Here is a 21,458-nt window from a genome sequence, read left to right as displayed (position 1 = left end):
TGTGAGCCCTGGAACACTGCGAGCCCTGGAACACTGCGAGCCCTGGAACACTGTGTGCCCTGGAATACTGAGAGCATGGAATACTGTGAGCCCTAGAACATTGCGAGCCTGGAACACTGCGAGCCCTGGAACACTGCGAGCCCAGGAACACTGAGAGCCCTGGAACACTTCGAGCCCTGGAACACTGCGAGCCCTGGAACACTGTGAGCCTGGAGCACTGTGATCCCTGGAACACCGTGAGCCTGGAACACCGTGAGCCCTGCAACACTGCGAGGCTGGAACACGGTGAGCCCTGGAACACTGTGAGCCCTGGAACACTGCGAGCCCTGGAACACCGTGAGCCCTGGAACACTGCGAGGCTGGAACACTGCGAGGCTGGAACACTGCGACCCCTGGAACACTGTGAGCCTGGAACACTGTGAGCCCAGGAACACTGCGAGCCCTGGAACATTGTGAGCCCTGGAACACTGTGAGCCTGGAACACTGTGGGCCTTGGAACACTGTGAGCCCTGGAACATTCCGAGCCCTGGAACACTGCGAGCCTGGAACACTGTGAGCCCTGGAACACCGCGAGACCTGGAACACTGTGAGCCCTGGAACATTGCGAGCCCTGGAACACTGCGAGCCTGGAACACTGTGAGCCCTGGAACAACGCAAGCCCTGGAACACTGCGAGCCTGGAACACCGTGAGCCCTGGAACACTGCAAGACTGGAACACTGCGAGCCTTGGAATACTGCGAGCCCTGAAACACTGTGAGCCCTGGAACACCGTGAGCCCTGGAACACTACAAGACTGGAACACTGTGAGCCCTGGAACATTGTGAGCCCTGGAACACTGCGAGCCCTGGAACACCGCGAGCCCTGGAACACCGTGAGCCTGGAACACTGCGAGCCCTGGAACACTGCGAGCCCTGGAATACTGCGAGCCCTGGATCACTGTGAGCTCTGGAACACCGTGAGCCCTGGAACACTGTGAGCCCAGGAACACCGTGAGCCCTGGAACACTGTGAGCCCTGGAATACCGTGAGCCCTGGAACACTGCGAGCCCTGGAACACTGTGAGCCCTGGAACACCGCAAGTCCTGGAACACTGCCAGACCTGGAACACTGTGAGCCCTGGAACACTGCGAGTCCTGGAGCACTGCGAGACTGGAACACCGTGAGTCCTGGAAAACTGTGAGCCTAGAACACCGTGAGCCCTGGAACACTGTGAGCCCTGCAACACTGTGAGCCCTGGAACACTGCGTGCCCTGGAACACTGAGAGCCCTGGAACACTGCCAGCCCTGGAACACTGCGAGCCTGGAACACTGAGAGCCCTGGAACATTGTGAGCCCTGGAACACTGTGAGCTTGGAACACTGTGAGCCTTGGAACACCGTGAGCCTTGGAACACCGTGAGCTCTGGAACATTCCGAGCCCTGGAACACTGCGAGCCTGGAACACTGTGAGCCCTGGAACACTGTGAGCCCTGGAACATTGCGAGCCCTGGAACACTGCAAGCCTGGAACACTGTGAGCGCTGGAACACCGTGAGCCCTGGAACACTGTGAGCCGTGGAACACCGCGAGACCTGGAACACTGTGAGCCCTGGAACATTGCGAGCCCTGGAAAACTGCGAGCCTGGAACACTGTGAGCGCTGGAACACCGTGAGCCCTGGAACACTGTGAGCCCTGCAACACTGTGAGCCCTGGAACACTGCGAGCCTGGAACACTGTGAGCCTGGAACACTGTGAGCCCTGGAACACTGCGAGCCTGGAACACTGTGAGCCCTGGAACAACGCAAGCCCTGGAACAACGCAAGCCCTGGAACACTGCGAGCCTGGAACACCGTGAGCCCTGGAACACTGCAAGACTGGAACACTGCGAGCCTTGGATACTGCGAGCCCTGAAACACCGTGAGCCCTGGAACACTGCAAGACTGGAACACAGTGAGCCCTGTAACACTGTGAGCCTGGAACACTGTGAGCCCTGGAACACTGCGAGCCTGGAACACTGCGAGCCCTGGCTCACCGTGAGCCCTGGAACACTGTGAGCCCTGGAACACTGCGAGCCCTGGAACACTGCGAGCCCTGGAACACCATGAGCCCTGGAACACTGTGAGCCTGGAACACTGTGAGCCCTGGCACGCTGCGAGCCTGGAACACTGTGAGGCCTGGGACACTGCGAGCCTGGAACACTGTGATCCTGGAATACTGTGAGCCTGGTAGACTGTGAGCCCTGGAACTCCGTGAGCCCTGGCACACAGCGAGCCTGGATCTCCGTGAGCCCTGGAACACTGTGAGCCCTGGAAAACTGAGAGCCTGGAACACTGTGAGCCCTGGAACACTGCGAGCCCTGGAACACTGCGAGCCCTGGAACACTGTGTGCCCTGGAATACTGAGAGCATGGAATACTGTGAGCCCTAGAACATTGCGAGCCTGGAACACTGCGAGCCCTGGAACACTGCGAGCCCAGGAACACTGAGAGCCCTGGAACACTTCGAGCCCTGGAACACTGCGAGCCCTGGAACACTGTGAGCCTGGAGCACTGTGATCCCTGGAACACCGTGAGCCTGGAACACCGTGAGCCCTGCAACACTGCGAGGCTGGAACACGGTGAGCCCTGGAACACTGTGAGCCCTGGAACACTGCGAGCCCTGGAACACCGTGAGCCCTGGAACACTGCGAGGCTGGAACACTGCGAGGCTGGAACACTGCGACCCCTGGAACACTGTGAGCCTGGAACACTGTGAGCCCAGGAACACTGCGAGCCCTGGAACATTGTGAGCCCTGGAACACTGTGAGCCTGGAACACTGTGGGCCTTGGAACACTGTGAGCCCTGGAACATTCCGAGCCCTGGAACACTGCGAGCCTGGAACACTGTGAGCCCTGGAACACCGCGAGACCTGGAACACTGTGAGCCCTGGAACATTGCGAGCCCTGGAACACTGCGAGCCTGGAACACTGTGAGCCCTGGAACAACGCAAGCCCTGGAACACTGCGAGCCTGGAACACCGTGAGCCCTGGAACACTGCAAGACTGGAACACTGCGAGCCTTGGAATACTGCGAGCCCTGAAACACTGTGAGCCCTGGAACACCGTGAGCCCTGGAACACTACAAGACTGGAACACTGTGAGCCCTGGAACATTGTGAGCCCTGGAACACTGCGAGCCCTGGAACACCGCGAGCCCTGGAACACCGTGAGCCTGGAACACTGCGAGCCCTGGAACACTGCGAGCCCTGGAATACTGCGAGCCCTGGATCACTGTGAGCTCTGGAACACCGTGAGCCCTGGAACACTGTGAGCCCAGGAACACCGTGAGCCCTGGAACACTGTGAGCCCTGGAATACCGTGAGCCCTGGAACACTGCGAGCCCTGGAACACTGTGAGCCCTGGAACACCGCAAGTCCTGGAACACTGCCAGACCTGGAACACTGTGAGCCCTGGAACACTGCGAGTCCTGGAGCACTGCGAGACTGGAACACCGTGAGTCCTGGAAAACTGTGAGCCTAGAACACCGTGAGCCCTGGAACACTGTGAGCCCTGCAACACTGTGAGCCCTGGAACACTGCGTGCCCTGGAACACTGAGAGCCCTGGAACACTGCCAGCCCTGGAACACTGCGAGCCTGGAACACTGAGAGCCCTGGAACATTGTGAGCCCTGGAACACTGTGAGCTTGGAACACTGTGAGCCTTGGAACACCGTGAGCCTTGGAACACCGTGAGCTCTGGAACATTCCGAGCCCTGGAACACTGCGAGCCTGGAACACTGTGAGCCCTGGAACACTGTGAGCCCTGGAACATTGCGAGCCCTGGAACACTGCAAGCCTGGAACACTGTGAGCGCTGGAACACCGTGAGCCCTGGAACACTGTGAGCCGTGGAACACCGCGAGACCTGGAACACTGTGAGCCCTGGAACATTGCGAGCCCTGGAAAACTGCGAGCCTGGAACACTGTGAGCGCTGGAACACCGTGAGCCCTGGAACACTGTGAGCCCTGCAACACTGTGAGCCCTGGAACACTGCGAGCCTGGAACACTGTGAGCCTGGAACACTGTGAGCCCTGGAACACTGCGAGCCTGGAACACTGTGAGCCCTGGAACAACGCAAGCCCTGGAACAACGCAAGCCCTGGAACACTGCGAGCCTGGAACACCGTGAGCCCTGGAACACTGCAAGACTGGAACACTGCGAGCCTTGGATACTGCGAGCCCTGAAACACCGTGAGCCCTGGAACACTGCAAGACTGGAACACAGTGAGCCCTGTAACACTGTGAGCCTGGAACACTGTGAGCCCTGGAACACTGCGAGCCTGGAACACTGCGAGCCCTGGCTCACCGTGAGCCCTGGAACACTGTGAGCCCTGGAACACTGCGAGCCCTGGAACACTGCGAGCCCTGGAACACCATGAGCCCTGGAACACTGTGAGCCATGGAACACTGTGAGCCCTGGAACACTGCGAGCCCTGGAACACGGTGAGCCCTGGAACATTGTGAGCCCTGGAACACTGCGAGCCCTGGAACACTGCGAGCCTGGAACACTGCGAGCCTGGAACACTGTGAGCCCTGGAACACTGCGAGCCTGGAACACTGTGAGCCCTGGAACGCTGCGAGCCTGGAACACCGTGCGGCCTGGAACACTGAGAGCCTGGAACACTGTGATCCTGGAATTATGTGAGCCCTGGAACATTGCGAGCCTGGAACACTGTGAGCCTGGTAGACTGTGAGCCCTGGAACTCCGTGAGCCCTGGAACACTGTCAGCCCTGGAACACTGAGAGCCTGGAATACTGTGAGCCCTAGAACATTGCGAGCCTGGAACACTGCGAGCCCTGGAACACTGCGAGCCCTGGAACACTGTGAGCCCTGGAACACTGTGAGCCCTGGAACACTGCGAGCCCTGGAACACTGCGAGCCCTGGAACACTGTGAGCCCTGGAACACTGCGAGCCCTGGAACACTGCGAGCCCTGGAACACTGTGAGCCCTAGAACACCGCGAGTCCTGGAACACTGCGAGACCTGGAACACTGTGAGCCCTGGAACACTGCGAGCCCTGGAACACTGCGAGCCCTGGAACACCATGAGCCCTGGAACACTGTGAGCCATGGAACACTGTGAGCCCAGGAACACTGCGAGCCCTGGAACACGGTGAGCCCTGGAACACTGTGAGCCCTGGAACATTCCGAGCCCTGGAACACTGCGAGCCCCGAACACTGTAAGCCCTGGAACACTGTGAGCCCTGGAACACCGTGAGCCCTGGAACACTGCAAGCCTGGAACACTGTGAGCCCTGGAACACCGTGAGCCCTGGAACACCGTGAGCCCTGGAACACTGCAAGACTGGAACACTGCGAGCCTTGGAATACTGCGAGCCCTGAAACACTGTAAGCCCTGGAACACCGTGAGCCCTGGAACACTACAAGACTGGAACACTGTGAGCCCTGGAACATTGTGAGCCCTGGAACACTGCGAGCCCTGGAACACCGTGAGCCCTGGAACACCGTGAGCCTGGAACACTGCGAGCCCTGGAACACTGCGAGCCCTGGAATACTGCGAGCCCTGGATCACTGTGAGCCCTGGAACACTGTGAGTCCTGGAACACTGCGAGCCCTGGAACACTGCGAGGCTGGAACACTGCGAGCCCTGGATCACTGCGAGCCCTGGATCACTGTGAGCCCTGGATCACTGAGAGCTCTGGAACACCGTGAGTCCTGGAACACTGTGAGCCCAGGAACACCGTGAGCCCTGGAACACTGTGAGCCCTGGAATACCGTGAGCCCTGGAACACTGCGAGCCCTGGAACACTGTGAGCCCTGGAACACCGCGAGTCCTGGAACACTGCGAGACCTGGAACACTGTGAGCCCTGGAACACTGCGAGTCCTGGAACACTGCGAGACTGGAACACCGTGAGTCCTGGAACACTGTGAGCCTAGAACACCGTGAGCCCTGGAACACTGTGAGCCCTGAAACACCGTGAGCCCTGGAACACTGCGAGCCCTGGAACACTGCGAGCCTGGAACACTGCCAGCCCTGGAACACTGCGAGCCTGGAACACTGAGAGCCCTGGAACATTGTGAGCCCTGGAACACTGTGAGCCTGGAACACTGTGAGCCTTGGAACACCGTGAGCTCTGGAACATTGCGAGCCCTGGAACACTGCGAGCCTGGAACACTGTGAGCCCTGGAACACTGTGAGCCCTGGAACATTGCGAGCCCTGGAACACTGCAAGCCTGGAACACTGTGAGCCCTGGAACACCGTGAGCCCTGGAACACTGTGAGCCGTGGAACACCGCGAGACCTGAAACACTGCGAGACTGGAACACCGTGAGTCCTGGAACACTGTGAGCCTAGAACACTGTGAGCCCTGGAACACTGTGAGCCCTGAAACACCGTGAGCCCTGGAACACTGAGAGCCCTGGAACACTGCGAGCCTGGAACACTGCCAGCCCTGGAACACTGCGAGCCTGGAACACTGAGAGCCCTGGAACATTGTGAGCCCTGGAACACTGTGAGCCTGGAACACTGTGAGCCTTGGAACACCGTGAGCTCTGGAACATTGCGAGCCCTGGAACACTGCGAGCCTGGAACACTGTGAGCCCTGGAACACTGTGAGCCCTGGAACATTGCGAGCCCTGGAACACTGCAAGCCTGGAACACTGTGAGCCCTGGAACACCGTGAGCCCTGGAACACTGTGAGCCGTGGAACACCGCGAGACCTGGAACACTGTGAGTCCTGGAAAATTGCGAGCCCTGGAACACTGCGAGCCTGGAACACTGTGAGCCCAGGAACACTGCGAGCCCTGGAACACCGTGAGCCCTGGAACACTAGGTGCCCTGGAACACCGTGAGCCCTGGAACACCGTAAGCCCTGGAACACTGTGAGCCCTGGAACACTGCGAGCCCTGGAACATTGTCAGCACTGGAACACTGTGAGCCCTGGAACATTCCGAGCCCTGGAACACTGCGAGCCTGGAACACTGTGAGCCCTGGAACACTGTGAGCCCTGGAACACCGTGAGCCCTGGAACACTGCAAGCCTGGAAAACTGTGAGCCCTGGAACACCGTGAGCCCTGGAACACTGTGAGCCGTGGAACACCGCGAGACCTGGAACACTGTGAGCCCTGGAACATTGCCAGCCCTGGAACACTGCGAGCCTGGAACACTGTGAGCGCTGGAACACCGTGAGCCGTGGAACACTGTGAGCCCTGGAACACTGTGAGCCCTGGAACACTGCGAGCCTGGAATACTGTGAGCCCTGGAACACTGCGAGCCTGGAACACTGTGAGCCCTGGAACAACGCAAGACCTGGAACAACGCAAGCCCTGGAACACTGCGAGCCTGGAACACCGTGAGCCCTGGAACACTGCAAGACTGGAACACTGCGAGCCTTGGATACTGCGAGCCCTGAAACACAGTGAGCCCTGGAACACTGCAAGACTGGAACACAGTGAGCCCTGGAACACTGTGAGCCTGGAACACTGTGAGCTCTGGAACACTGCGAGCCTGGAACACTGCGAGCCCTGGCTCACCGTGAGCCCTGGAACACTGTGAGCCCTGGAACACCGTGAGCCCTGGAACACTGCAAGACTGGAACACAGTGAGCCCTGGAACACTGCGAGGCGGGAACACTGCGATCCCTGGAACACTGTGAGCCTGGAACACTGTGAGCCCAGGAACACTGTGAGCCCTGGAACACCGTGAGCCCTGGAACACTAGGTGCCCTGGAACACCGTGAGCCCTGGAACACCGTGAGCCCTGGAACACTGTGAGCCCTGGAACACCGTGAGCCCTGGAACACCGTGAGCCCTGGAACTCTGTGAGCCCAGGAATACTGTGAGCCCTGGAACACCGTGAGCCCTGGAACACTGCGAGCCCTGGAATATTGTCAGCCCTGGAACACTGCCAGCCCTGGAAGACTGTCAGCCCTGGAACACTGTGAGTCCTGTAACACTGTGAGCCCTGGAACACTGCGAGCCCTGGAACAATGCGAGCCTGGAACACTGTGAGCCCTGGATCACTGTGAGCCTGGAACACCGTGAGCCCTGGAACACTGTGAGCCCTGGAACATTGTGAGCCGTGGAACACTGCGAGCCCTGTAACACTTTGAGCACTGTAACATTGTGAGCCCTGGAACACTGCGAGACCTGGAACACTGTGAGCCCTGGAACACTGCGAGGTTGGAACACTGCGAGCCCTAGAACACCGTGAGCCCTGGAACACTGTGAGCCCTGGAACACTGCGAGGCTGGAATACTGCGAGCCCTGGATCACTGTGAGCCCTGGAACACTGTGAGCCTGGAACACCATGAGCCCTGGAACACTGCGAGCCCTGGAACACTGAGAGCCCTGGAACATTGTGAGCCCTGGAACACTGTGAGCCTGGGACACTGTGAGCCTTGGAACACCATGAGCCCTGGAACACTGCGAGCCCTGGAACACTGCGAGCCCTGGAACACTGTGAGCCCTGGAATTATGTGAGCCTGAAACACCGTGAGCACTGGAACACCATGAGCCCTGGAACACTGCGAGCCCTGGAACATTGCGAGCCCTGGAACACTATGAGCCCTGGAACATTGCGAGCCCTGGAACACTGCAAGCCTGGAACACTGTGAGCCCTGGAACACCGTGAGCCCTGGAACACTGTGAGCCGTGGAACACCGCGAGACCTGGAACACTGTGAGCGCTGGAACACCGTGAGCCCTGGAACACCGTGAGCCCTGCAACACTGTGAGCCCTGGAACACTGTGAGCCTGGAACACTGTGAGCCCTGGAACACTGTTAGCCTGGAACACTGTGAGCCCTGGAACAACGCAAGCCCTGGAACAACGCAAGCCCTGGAACACTGCGAGCCTGGAACACCGTGAGCCCTGGAACACTGCAAGACTGGAACACTGCGAGCCTTGGATACTGCGAGCCCTGAAACACTGTGAGCCCTGGAACACCGTGAGCCCTGGAACACTGCAAGACTGGAACACAGTGAGCCCTGGAACACTGTGAGCCTGGAACACTGTGAGCCCTGGAACACTGCGAGCCTGGAACACTGTGAGCCCTGGCACACCGTGAGCCCTGGAACACTGTGAGCCCTGGAACACTGCGACCCCTGGAACACTGCGAGCCCTGGAACACTGCGAGCCTGGAACACTGTGAGCCCTGGAACACTGCGAGCCTGGAACACTGAGCCCTGGCACGCTGCGAGCCTGGAACACTGTGAGGCCTGGAACACTGCGAGCCTGGAACACTGTGATCCTGGAATACTGTGAGCCTGGTAGACTGTGAGCCCTGGAACTCCGTGAGCCCTGGCACACTGCGAGCCTGGATCTCCGTGAGCCCTGGAACACTGTGAGCCCTAAAACATTGCGAGCCCGGAACACTGCGAGCCCTGGAACACTGTGAGCCCTGGAACACTGTGAGCCCTGGAACACTGTGAGCCCTGGAACACTGAGAGCCTGGAATACTGAGAGCCCTAGAACATTGCGAGCCTGGAACACTGCGAGCCGAGGAACACTGAGAACCTTGGAACACTGAGAGCCCTGGAACACTGAGAACTTTGGAACACTGAGAGCCCTGGAACCCTGCGAGCCCTGGAACACTGTGAGCCTGGAGCACTGTGAGCCCTGGAACACCGTGAGCCCTGGAACACCGTGAGCCCTGGAACTCTGTGAGCCCAGGAACACCGTGAGCCCTGGAACACTGTAATCCCTGGAACACTGCGAGCCCTGGAATATTGTCAGCCCTGGAACACTGTCAGCCCTGAAACACTGTCAGCCCTGGAACACTGTGAGCCCTGTAACACTGTGAGCCCTGGAACACTGCGAGCCCTGGAACACTGCGAGCATGGAACACTGTGAGCCCTGGATCACTGTGAGCCTGGAACACCGTGAGCCCTGGAACACTGTGAGCCCTGGAACATTGTGAGCCCTGGAACACTGCGAGCCCTGGAACACTGCGAGCCCTGGAACACTGTGAGCGCTGGAACACCGTGAGCCCTGGAACACTGTGAGCCCTGCAACACTGTGAGCCCTGGAACACTGCGAGCCTGGAACACTGTGAGCCTGGAACACTGTGAGCCCTGGAACACTGTGAGCCTGGAACACTGTGAGCCCTGGAACAACGCAAGCCCTGGAACAACGCAAGCCCTGGAACACTGCGAGCCTGGAACACCGTGAGCCCTGGAACACTGCAAGACTGGAACACTGCGAGCCTTGGATACTGCGAGCCCTGAAACACTGTGAGCCCTGGAACACCGTGAGCCCTGGAACACTGCACGACAGGAACACAGTGAGCCCTGGAACACTGCGAGGCGGGAACACTGCGATCCCTGGAACACTGTGAGCCTGGAACACTGTGAGCCCAGGAACACTGTGAGCCCAGGAACACTGTGAGCCCTGGAACACTAGGTGCCCTGGAATACCGTGAGCCCTGGAACACCGTGAGCCCTGGAACACTGTGAGCCCTGGAACACCATGAGCCCTGGAACACCGTGAGCCCTGGAACTCTGTGAGTCCAGGAATACTGTGAGCCCTGGAACACCGTGAGCCCTGGAACACTGCGAGCCCTGGAATATTGTCAGCCCTGGAACATTGCCAGCCCTGGAACACTGTCAGCCCTGGAACACTGTGAGCCCTGTAACACTGTGAGCCCTGGAACACTGCGAGCCTGGAACACTGCGAGCCTGGCACACTTTGAGCCCTGGATCACTGTGAGCCTGGAACACCGTAAGCCCGGGAACACTGTGAGCCCTGGAACATTGTGAGCCCTGGAACACTGCGAGCCCTGTAACACTTTGAGCCCTGTAACATTGTGAGCCCTGGAACACTGCGAGCCCTGGAACACTGTGAGCCCTGGAACACTGCGAGGCTGGAATACTGCGAGCCCTGGATCACTGTGAGCCCTGGAACACTGAGAGCCCTGGAACATTGTGAGCCCTGGAACACTGTGAGCCTGGAACACTGTGAGCCTTGGAACACCGTGAGCCCTGGAACATTCTGAGCCCTGGAACACTGCGAGCCTGGAACACTGTGAGCCCTGGAACACTGTGAGCCCTGGAACATTGCGAGCCCTGGAACACTGCAAGCCTGGAACACTGTGAGCCCTGGAACACCGTTAGCCCTGTAACACTGTGAGCCGTGGAACACCGCGACACCTGGAACACTGTGAGCCCTGGAACATTGCGAGCCCTGGAACACTGCGAGCCTGGAACACTGTGAGCGCTGGAACACCGTGAGCCCTGGAACACTGTGAGCCCTGCAACACTGTGAGCCCTGGAACACTGTGAGCCTGGAACACTGTGAGCCCTGGAACACTGTTAGCCTGGAACACTGTGAGCCCTGGAACAACGCAAGCCCTGGAACAACGCAAGCCCTGGAACACTGCGAGCCTGGAACACCGCGAGCCTGGAACACCGTGAGCCCTGGAACACTGCAAGACTGGAACACTGCGAGCCTTGGATACTGCGAGCCCTGAAACACTGTGAGCCCTGGAACACCGTGAGCCCTGGAACACTGCAAGACTGCAACACAGTGAGCCCTGGAACACTGTGAGCCTGGAACACTGTGAGCCCTGGAACACTGCGAGCCCTGGAACACTGTGAGCCTGGAACACTGTGAGCCCTGGAACACGGTGAGCCCTGGAACACTGTGAGCCCTGGAACACGGTGAGCCCTGGAACACTGTGAGCCCTGGAACACGGCGAGCCCTGGAACACTGCGAGCCTGGAACACTGTGAGCCCTGGAACACTGCGAGCCTGGAACACTGTGAGCCCTGGCACGCTGCGAGCCTGGAACACTGTGAGGCCTGGGACACTGCGAGCCTGGAACACTGTGATCCTGGAATACTGTGAGCCTGGTAGACTGTGAGCCCTGGAACTCCGTGAGCCCTGGCACACAGCGAGCCTGGATCTCCGTGAGCCCTGGAACACTGTGAGCCCTGGAAAACTGAGAGCCTGGAATACTGTGAGCCCTAGAACATTGCGAGCCTGGAACACTGCGAGCCCTGGAACACTGCGAGCCCTGGAACACTGCGAGCCCTGGAACACTGTGTGCCCTGGAATACTGAGAGCATGGAATACTGTGAGCCCTAGAACATTGCGAGCCTGGAACACTGCGAGCCCTGGAACACTTAGAGCCCTGGAACACTGCGAGCCCTGGAACACTGTGAGCCTGGAGCACTGTGAGCCCTGGAACACCGCGAGACCTGGAACACCGTGAGCCCTGCAACACTGCGAGCCCTGGAACACCGTGAGCCCTGGAACACTGCGAGGCTGGAACACTGCGAGGCTGGAACACTGCGACCCCTGGAACACTGTGAGCCTGGAACACTGTGAGCCCAGGAACACTGCGAGCCCTGGAACATTGTGAGCCCTGGAACACTGCGAGCCCTGTAACACTTTGAGCCCTGGAACACTGCGAGCCCTAGAACACTGCGAGCCCTGGAACATTGTGAGCCCTGGAACACTGTGAGCCTGGAACACTGTGGGCCTTGGAACACTGTGAGCCCTGGAACATTCCGAGCCCTGGAACACTGCGAGCCTGGAACACTGTGAGCCCTGGAACACCGCGAGACCTGGAACACTGTGAGCCCTGGAACATTGCGAGCCCTGGAACACTACGAGCCTGGAACACTGTGAGCGCTGGAACACCGTGAGCCCTGGAACACTGTGAGCCCTGCAACACTGTGAGCCCTGGAACACTGCGAGCCTGGAACACTGTGAGCCCTGGAACAACGCAAGCCCTGGAACACTGCGAGCCTGGAACACCGTGAGCCCTGGAACACTGCAAGACTGGAACACTGCGAGCCTTGGAATACTGCGAGCCCTGAAACACTGTGAGCCCTGGAACACCGTGAGCCCTGGAACACTACAAGACTGGAACACTGTGAGCCCTGGAACATTGTGAGCCCTGGAACACTGCGAGCCCTGGAACACCGTGAGCCCTGGAATACCGTGAGCCCTGGAACACCGTGAGCCCTGGAACACTGTGAGCCCTGGAACACCATGAGCCCTGGAACACCGTGAGCCCTGGAACTCTGTGAGTCCAGGAATACTGTGAGCCTTGGAACACCATGAGCCCTGGAACACTGCGAGCCCTGGAACACTGCGAGCCCTGGAACACTGTGAGCCCTGGAATTATGTGAGCCTGAAACACCGTGAGCACTGGAACACCATGAGCCCTGGAACACTGCGAGCCCTGGAACATTGCGAGCCCTGGAACACTATGAGCCCTGGAACATTGCGAGCCCTGGAACACTGCAAGCCTGGAACACTGTGAGCCCTGGAACACCGTGAGCCCTGGAACACTGTGAGCCGTGGAACACCGCGAGACCTGGAACACTGTGAGCGCTGGAACACCGTGAGCCCTGGAACACCGTGAGCCCTGCAACACTGTGAGCCCTGGAACACTGTGAGCCTGGAACACTGTGAGCCCTGGAACACTGTTAGCCTGGAACACTGTGAGCCCTGGAACAACGCAAGCCCTGGAACAACGCAAGCCCTGGAACACTGCGAGCCTGGAACACCGTGAGCTCTGGAACACTGCAAGACTGGAACACTGCGAGCCTTGGATACTGCGAGCCCTGAAACACTGTGAGCCCTGGAACACCGTGAGCCCTGGAACACTGCAAGACTGGAACACAGTGAGCCCTGGAACACTGTGAGCCTGGAACACTGTGAGCCCTGGCACACCGTGAGCCCTGGAACACTGTGAGCCCTGGAACACTGCGACCCCTGGAACACTGCGAGCCCTGGAACACCGTGAGCCCTGGAACACTGCGAGCCCTGGAACACTGCGAGCCCTGGAACACGGTGAGCCCTGGAACACTGTGAGCATTGGAACACGGTGAGCCCTGGAACACTGTGAGCCCTGGAACACGGCGAGCCCTGGAACACTGCGAGCCTGGAACACTGTGAGCCCTGGAACACTGCGAGCCTGGAACACTGAGCCCTGGCACGCTGCGAGCCTGGAACACTGTGAGGCCTGGAACACTGCGAGCCTGGAACACTGTGATCCTGGAATACTGTGAGCCTGGTAGACTGTGAGCCCTGGAACTCCGTGAGCCCTGGCACACTGCGAGCCTGGATCTCCGTGAGCCCTGGAACACTGTGAGCCCTAAAACATTGCGAGCCCGGAACACTGCGAGCCCTGGAACACTGTGAGCCCTGGAACACTGTGAGCCCTGGAACACTGTGAGCCCTGGAACACTGAGAGCCTGGAATACTGTGAGCCCTAGAACATTGCGAGCCTGGAACACTGCGAGCCGAGGAACACTGAGAACCTTGGAACACTGCGAGCCCTGGAACACTGAGAACTTTGGAACACTGAGAGCCCTGGAACCCTGCGAGCCCTGGAACACTGTGAGCCTGGAGCACTGTGAGCCCTGGAACACCGTGAGCCCTGGAACACCGTGAGCCCTGGAACTCTGTGAGCCCAGGAACACCGTGAGCCCTGGAACACTGTAATCCCTGGAACACTGCGAGCCCTGGAATATTGTCAGCCCTGGAACACTGTCAGCCCTGAAACACTGTCAGCCCTGGAACACTGTGAGCCCTGTAACACTGTGAGCCCTGGAACACTGCGAGCCCTGGAACACTGCGAGCATGGAACACTGTGAGCCCTGGATCACTGTGAGCCTGGAACACCGTGAGCCCTGGAACACTGTGAGCCCTGGAACATTGTGAGCCCTGGAACACTGCGAGCCCTGGAACACTGCGAGCCCTGGAACACTGTGAGCGCTGGAACACCGTGAGCCCTGGAACACTGTGAGCCCTGCAACACTGTGAGCCCTGGAACACTGCGAGCCTGGAACACTGTGAGCCTGGAACACTGTGAGCCCTGGAACACTGTGAGCCTGGAACACTGTGAGCCCTGGAACAACGCAAGCCCTGGAACAACGCAAGCCCTGGAACACTGCGAGCCTGGAACACCGTGAGCCCTGGAACACTGCAAGACTGGAACACTGCGAGCCTTGGATACTGCGAGCCCTGAAACACTGTGAGCCCTGGAACACCGTGAGCCCTGGAACACTGCACGACAGGAACACAGTGAGCCCTGGAACACTGCGAGGCGGGAACACTGCGATCCCTGGAACACTGTGAGCCTGGAACACTGTGAGCCCAGGAACACTGTGAGCCCAGGAACACTGTGAGCCCTGGAACACTAGGTGCCCTGGAATACCGTGAGCCCTGGAACACCGTGAGCCCTGGAACACTGTGAGCCCTGGAACACCATGAGCCCTGGAACACCGTGAGCCCTGGAACTCTGTGAGTCCAGGAATACTGTGAGCCCTGGAACACCGTGAGCCCTGGAACACTGCGAGCCCTGGAATATTGTCAGCCCTGGAACATTGCCAGCCCTGGAACACTGTCAGCCCTGGAACACTGTGAGCCCTGTAACACTGTGAGCCCTGGAACACTGCGAGCCTGGAACACTGCGAGCCTGGCACACTTTGAGCCCTGGATCACTGTGAGCCTGGAACACCGTAAGCCCGGGAACACTGTGAGCCCTGGAACATTGTGAGCCCTGGAACACTGCGAGCCCTGTAACACTTTGAGCCCTGTAACATTGTGAGCCCTGGAACACTGCGAGCCCTGGAACACTGTGAGCCCTGGAACACTGCGAGGCTGGAATACTGCGAGCCCTGGATCACTGTGAGCCCTGGAACACTGAGAGCCCTGGAACATTGTGAGCCCTGGAACACTGTGAGCCTGGAACACTGTGAGCCTTGGAACACCGTGAGCCCTGGAACATTCTGAGCCCTGGAACACTGCGAGCCTGGAACACTGTGAGCCCTGGAACACTGTGAGCCCTGGAACATTGCGAGCCCTGGAACACTGCAAGCCTGGAACACTGTGAGCCCTGGAACACCGTTAGCCCTGTAACACTGTGAGCCGTGGAACACCGCGACACCTGGAACACTGTGAGCCCTGGAACATTGCGAGCCCTGGAACACTGCGAGCCTGGAACACTGTGAGCGCTGGAACACCGTGAGCCCTGGAACACTGTGAGCCCTGCAACACTGTGAGCCCTGGAACACTGTGAGCCTGGAACACTGTGAGCCCTGGAACACTGTTAGCCTGGAACACTGTGAGCCCTGGAACAACGCAAGCCCTGGAACAACGCAAGCCCTGGAACACTGCGAGCCTGGAACACCGTGAGCCCTGGAACACTGCAAGACTGGAACACTGCGAGCCTTGGATACTGCGAGCCCTGAAACACTGTGAGCCCTGGAACACCGTGAGCCCTGGAACACTGCAAGACTGCAACACAGTGAGCCCTGGAACACTGTGAGCCTGGAACACTGTGAGCCCTGGAACACTGCGAGCCCTGGAACACTGTGAGCCTGGAACACTGTGAGCCCTGGAACACGGTGAGCCCTGGAACACTGTGAGCCCTGGAACACGGTGAGCCCTGGAACACTGTGAGCCCTGGAACACGGCGAGCCCTGGAACACTGCGAGCCTGGAACACTGTGAGCCCTGGAACACTGCGAGCCTGGAACACTGTGAGCCCTGGCACGCTGCGAGCCTGGAACACTGTGAGGCCTGGGACACTGCGAGCCTGGAACACTGTGATCCTGGAATACTGTGAGCCTGGTAGACTGTGAGCCCTGGAACTCCGTGAGCCCTGGCACACAGCGAGCCTGGATCTCCGTGAGCCCTGGAACACTGTGAGCCCTGGAAAACTGAGAGCCTGGAATACTGTGAGCCCTAGAACATTGCGAGCCTGGAACACTGTGAGCCCTGGAACACTGCGAGCCCTGGAACACTGCGAGCCCTGGAACACTGTGTGCCCTGGAATACTGAGAGCATGGAATACTGTGAGCCCTAGAACATTGCGAGCCTGGAACACTGCGAGCCCTGGAACACTTAGAGCCCTGGAACACTGCGAGCCCTGGAACACTGTGAGCCTGGAGCACTGTGAGCCCTAGAACACCGTGAGCCTGGAACACCGTGAGCCCGGCAACACTGCGAGGCTGGAACACGGTGAGCCCTGGAACACTGTGAGCCCTGGAACACTGCGAGCCCTGGAACACCGTGAGCCCTGGAACACTGCGAGGCTGGAACACTGCGAGGCTGGAACACTGCGACCCCTGGAACACTGTGAGCCTGGAACACTGTGAGCCCAGGAACACTGCGAGCCCTGGAACATTGTGAGCCCTGGAACACTGCGAGCCCTGTAACACTTTGAGCCCTGGAACACTGCGAGCCCTAGAACACTGCGAGCCCTGGAACATTGTGAGCCCTGGAACACTGTGAGCCTGGAACACTGTGGGCCTTGGAACACTGTGAGCCCTGGAACATTCCGAGCCCTGGAACACTGCGAGCCTGGAACACTGTGAGCCATGGAACACCGCGAGACCTGGAACACTATGAGCCCTGGAACATTGCGAGCCCTGGAACACTACGAGCCTGGAACACTGTGAGCGCTGGAACACCGTGAGCCCTGGAACACTGTGAGCCCTGCAACACTGTGAGCCCTGGAACACTGCGAGCCTGGAACACTGTGAGCCCTGGAACAACGCAAGCCCTGGAACACTGCGAGCCTGGAACACCGTGAGCCCTGGAACACTGCAAGACTGGAACACTGCGAGCCTTGGAATACTGCGAGCCCTGAAACACTGTGAGCCCTGGAACACCGTGAGCCCTGGAACACTACAAGACTGGAACACTGTGAGCCCTGGAACATTGTGAGCCCTGGAACACTGCGAGCCCTGGAACACCGTGAGCCCTGGAACACCGTGAGCCTGGAACACTGCGAGCCCTGGAACACTGCGAGCCCTGGAATACTGCGAGCCCTGGATCACTGTGAGCTCTGGAACACCGTGAGCCCTGGAACACTGTGAGCCCAGGAACGCCGTGAGCCCTGGAACACTGTGAGCCCTGGAATACCGTGAGCCCTGGAACACTGCGAGCCCTGGAACACTGTGAGCCCTGGAACACCGCAAGTCCTGGAACACTGCCAGACCTGGAACACTGTGAGCCCTGGAACACTGCGAGTCCTGGAGCACTGCGAGACTGGAACACCGTGAGTCCTGGAAAACTGTGAGCCTAGAACACCGTGAGCCCTGGAACACTGTGAGCCCTGCAACACTGTGAGCCCTGGAACACTGCGTGCCCTGGAACACTGAGAGCCCTGGAACACTGCCAGCCCTGGAACACTGCGAGCCTGGAACACTGAGAGCCCTGGAACATTGTGAGCCCTGGAACACTGTGAGCTTGGAACACTGTGAGCCTTGGAACACCGTGAGCCTTGGAACACCGTGAGCTCTGGAACATTCCGAGCCCTGGAACACTGCGAGCCTGGAACACTGTGAGCCCTGGAACACTGTGAGCCCTGGAACATTGCGAGCCCTGGAACACTGCAAGCCTGGAACACTGTGAGCGCTGGAACACCGTGAGCCCTGGAACACTGTGAGCCGTGGAACACCGCGAGACCTGGAACACTGTGAGCCCTGGAACATTGCGAGCCCTGGAAAACTGCGAGCCTGGAACACTGTGAGCGCTGGAACACCGTGAGCCCTGGAACACTGTGAGCCCTGCAACACTGTGAGCCCTGGAACACTGCGAGCCTGGAACACTGTGAGCCTGGAACACTGTGAGCCCTGGAACACTGCGAGCCTGGAACACTGTGAGCCCTGGAACAACGCAAGCCCTGGAACAACGCAAGCCCTGGAACACTGCGAACCTGGAACACCGTGAGCTCTGGAACACTGCAAGACTGGAACACTGCGAGCCTTGGATACTGCGAGCCCTGAAACACCGTGAGCCCTGGAACACTGCAAGACTGGAACACAGTGAGCCCTGGAACACTGTGAGCCTGGAACACTGTGAGCCCTGGAACACTGCGAGCCTGGAACACTGCGAGCCCTGGCTCACCGTGAGCCCTGGAACACTGTGAGCCCTGGAACACTGCGAGCCCTGGAACACTGCGAGCCCTGGAACACCATGAGCCCTGGAACACTGTGAGCCATGGAACACTGTGAGCCCTGGAACACTGCGAGCCCTGGAACACGGTGAGCCCTGGAACATTGTGAGCCCTGGAACACTGCGAGCCCTGGAACACTGCGAGCCTGGAACACTGCGAGCCTGGAACACTGTGAGCCCTGGAACACTGCGAGCCTGGAACACTGTGAGCCCTGGAACGCTGCGAGCCTGGAACACCGTGAGGCCTGGAACACTGTGAGCCCTGGAACGCTGCGAGCCTGGAACACCGTGCGGCCTGGAACACTGAGAGCCTGGAACACTGTGATCCTGGAATTATGTGAGCCCTGGAACATTGCGAGCCTGGAACACTGTGAGCCTGGTAGACTGTGAGCCCTGGAACTCCGTGAGCCCTGGAACACTGTCAGCCCTGGAACACTGAGAGCCTGGAATACTGTGAGCCCTAGAACATTGCGAGCCTGGAACACTGCGAGCCCTGGAACACTGTGAGCCGTGGAACACTGTGAGCCCTGGAACACCATGAGCCCTGGAACACTGTGAGCCGTGGAACACTGCGAGCCCTGGAACACCATGAGCCCTGGAACACTGTGAGCCATGGAACACTGTGAGCCCTGGAACACTGCGAGCCCTGGAACACCATGAGCCCTGGAACACTGTGAGCCCTGGAACACCATGAGCCCTGGAACACTGTGAGCCGTGGAACACTGCGAGCCCTGGAACACCATGAGCCCTGGAACACTGTGAGCCATGGAACACTGTGAGCCCTGGAACACTGCGAGCCCTGGAACACCATGAGCCCTGGAACACTGTGAGCCCTGGAACACCATGAACCCTGGAACACCGTGAGCCCTGGAACACTATGAGCCCTGGAACACTGCGAGCCCTGGAACACCATGAGCCCTGGAACACCGTGAGCCCTGGAACACTGTGAGCCCTGGAACACTGCGAGCCCTGGAACACTGCGAGCCCTGGAACACCATGAGCCCTGGAACACTGTGAGCCATGGAACACTGTGAGCCCAGGAACACTGCGAGCCCTGGAACACGGTGAGCCCTGGAACACTGTGAGCCCTGGAACATTCCGAGCCCTGGAACACTGCGAGCCTGGAACACTGTGAGCCCTGGAACACTGTGAGCCCTGGAACACCGTGAGCCCTGGAACACTGCAAGCCTGGAACACTGTGAGCCCTGGAACACCGTGAGCCCTGGAACACCGTGAGCCCTGGAACACTGCAAGACTGGAACACTGCGAGCCTTGGAATACTGCGAGCCCTGAAACACTGTAAGCCCTGGAACACCGTGAGCCCTGGAACACTACAAGACTGGAACATTGTGAGCCCTGGAACACTGCGAGCCCTGGAACACCGTGAGCCCTGGAACACCGTGAGCCTGGAACACTGCGAGCCCTGGAACACTGCGAGCCCTGGAATACTGCGAGCCCTGGATCACTGTGAGCCCTGGAACACTGTGAGTCCTGGAACACTGCGAGCCCTGGAACACTGCGAGGCTGGAACACTGCGAGCCCTGGATCACTGCGAGCCCTGGATCACTGTGAGCCCTGGATCACTGAGAGCTCTGGAACACCGTGAGTCCTGGAACACTGTGAGCCCAGGAACACCGTGAGCCCTGGAACACTGTGAGCCCTGGAATACCGTGAGCCCTGGAACACTGCGAGCCCTGGAACACTGTGAGCCCTGGAACACCGCGAGTCCTGGAACACTGCGAGACCTGGAACACTGTGAGCCCTGGAACACTGCGAGTCCTGGAACACTGCGAGACTGGAACACCGTGAGTCCTGGAACACTGTGAGCCTAGAACACCATGAGCCCTGGAACACTGTGAGCCCTGAAACACCGTGAGCCCTGGAACACTGAGAGCCCTGGAACACTGCGAGCCTGGAACACTGCCAGCCCTGGAACACTGCGAGCCTGGAACACTGAGAGCCCTGGAACATTGTGAGCCCTGGAACACTGTGAGCCTGGAACACTGTGAGCCTTGGAACACCGTGAGCTCTGGAACATTGCGAGCCCTGGAACACTGCGAGCCTGGAACACTGTGAGCCCTGGAACACTGTGAGCCCTGGAACATTGCGAGCCCTGGAACACTGCAAGCCTGGAACACTGTGAGCCCTGGAACACCGTGAGCCCTGGAACACTGTGAGCCGTGGAACACCGCGAGACCTGGAACACTGCGAGACTGGAACACCGTGAGTCCTGGAACACTGTGAGCCTAGAACACCGTGAGCCCTGGAACACTGTGAGCCCTGAAACACCGTGAGCCCTGGAACACTGAGAGCCCTGGAACACTGCGAGCCTGGAACACTGCCAGCCCTGGAACACTGCGAGCCTGGAACACTGAGAGCCCTGGAACATTGTGAGCCCTGGAACACTGTGAGCCTGGAACACTGTGAGCCTTGGAACACCGTGAGCTCTGGAACATTGCGAGCCCTGGAACACTGCGAGCCTGGAACACTGTGAGCCCTGGAACACTGTGAGCCCTGGAACATTGCGAGCCCTGGAACACTGCAAGCCTTGAACACTGTGAGCCCTGG

The sequence above is a fragment of the Chiloscyllium plagiosum genome, unplaced genomic scaffold, assembly GCF_037043375.1.
Source record: "Chiloscyllium plagiosum isolate Xiang-an unplaced genomic scaffold, Cpla_swu_hap1 HiC_scaffold_39, whole genome shotgun sequence".
Taxonomy (NCBI): Eukaryota; Metazoa; Chordata; class Chondrichthyes; order Orectolobiformes; family Hemiscylliidae; genus Chiloscyllium; species Chiloscyllium plagiosum.
Note: the sequence above shows the minus strand (reverse complement) of the source record.